Genomic DNA, 1,663 nt, shown 5'->3' with positions numbered 1-1,663 from the left:
CATTGGGACAAATACAGAAAGAACTATTCCAATAAGTTATCCTTGTCTTTCAAATCTCTTGGCATAGATAAATGAGCATTTCCAGCACTTTACGTTTGTTGTAATATTTCTATTTGTATTCCATCAATTACTGGAAATTGATTTTCCACCATTGCGTTCAGTGCAGTTTGGGCTTCTTCCCTCAGTACTGTTGTTGATCATATAGCTGCCTCTTGAAATTGTTGACCATCAACCAATTCTTTATTTTGTTTGTTTGTTTTTTCATTTTTAATGATTGAAAGACAAAAAGAAGATCTAAAACTGTAGCTTCTGGAAGAAACACTTGTTTTTGCCCGTCTTGTACCTCTCCTCAACTTTGACTTTGGCTTCCTTGTGGGCCTTGTGCTTAAGAGCAGGGTCTCTGAAGACATCCTTGTTGACAACGGTTTTGTCAAAGGGGATATCCACAGAATACGTGGTGGGCATGAGGTGATTATACTTATAAACTTTTATGAAAGACTTCATCGTTGACCTTTTGGTAATTTTCTTCTTGCCCATGGCAGCTGTCACTTTGTGGTCATAGTTGTCAATTCCAGCCACCAGATCATACCTGTAGGGGAGGTCTGAGTGCCATCATCAATGTTCTTGACAATGACGGCTTTGTGTTGGGAGTAGCAACATGCCAGGACCAGCACCACCTTCCCGGGTTTCATGAATTTGCCCATTTTGTTGATAACTACCCAGGCCGAAAGCAGAAAGGAAGAGACCCAACCAATTCTTTTTGTACAGTGACACTGTATATTCCTTTCATCTTCTTTTGCTGCTTCCTGTATCACTGAACATTTTGCCCATGTTGTTGTTAAGTGCTTCAGTTCCAATCCATGGCATGCCTGTGTAGGGTTTCTGAGGAGTGTGTGGTGAGCTTGAGCCGCCGACCTTGCAGTTCAAACTGACCTTTCAGTCCAGTGCATTAACCCCCCTGTACCACAGCAGGACTCCATTTTGCTCATAGAGTACTTCAGTATTACACTTTGAGGCTTAATTCTGTCTTCATTTCTTTCAGCTTGAGAAATGCTGAGCTTGTTTATCCTTTTAGATTTTCTGACTCAAGATCTTTGCATATTTCATTATACTGTTTTGCTTTGAATTCTAAAACTGTACATTGAAATTTTCTGTTTAGCTCTTTTGCTTCCTGATTTCCTCCAGTTGCTTTTGCTTCTCTAGGCTGAAAACCAAGTTTCAGAGTGTCTTCTTACATACATTGTAGACTGTCATTTCCTGTTTTTTTAATGACCGTCTGATTTCTTCTTGTATTATGCTCTTGATATCATCCCACAACTCTTGTTTACAGCATTTATACCCTCCCAAATAAATAACTAGTCACTTATGTTTTTGATATTTGGTGAAGAAGTTCATTGGAGAAAATAAGCCTTATACAGAGAGAATAGAAGAAACTGAAAAGATTGATTTTTCTAAAGGGAGTATGAGTGGAAGGGTGTAGACTGACTCCATAGCAAATTAAAAGTTCTTATAGAGCCTCTGGAGTCCTGGTGTGGTGCTGTGGGTTAATGTGCGAGACTGCAAAACCATTTGAACTGCAAGGTTGGCAGTTCAAGCTCACCAGCTGCTCCTCGGAAACCCTGTACAGGGTCACTGTGTGTCGGAACCAACTCGACAGCACTTC

At 40.2% G+C, this 1,663-nt stretch overlaps 1 pseudogene; it reads right to left on the bottom strand.

Annotated features, from left to right (window-relative positions):
• Positions 1 to 294: 294 nt before the first annotated feature.
• Positions 295 to 704, bottom strand: LOC102816284 (annotated as a pseudogene).
• Positions 705 to 1,663: the final 959 nt, after the last annotated feature.

The sequence above is a fragment of the Chrysochloris asiatica genome, unplaced genomic scaffold, assembly GCF_000296735.1.
Source record: "Chrysochloris asiatica unplaced genomic scaffold, ChrAsi1.0 scaffold00016, whole genome shotgun sequence".
In the NCBI taxonomy this organism is placed as follows: Eukaryota; Metazoa; Chordata; class Mammalia; order Afrosoricida; family Chrysochloridae; genus Chrysochloris; species Chrysochloris asiatica.
This window is presented reverse-complemented; position numbering and strand designations above follow the sequence as displayed.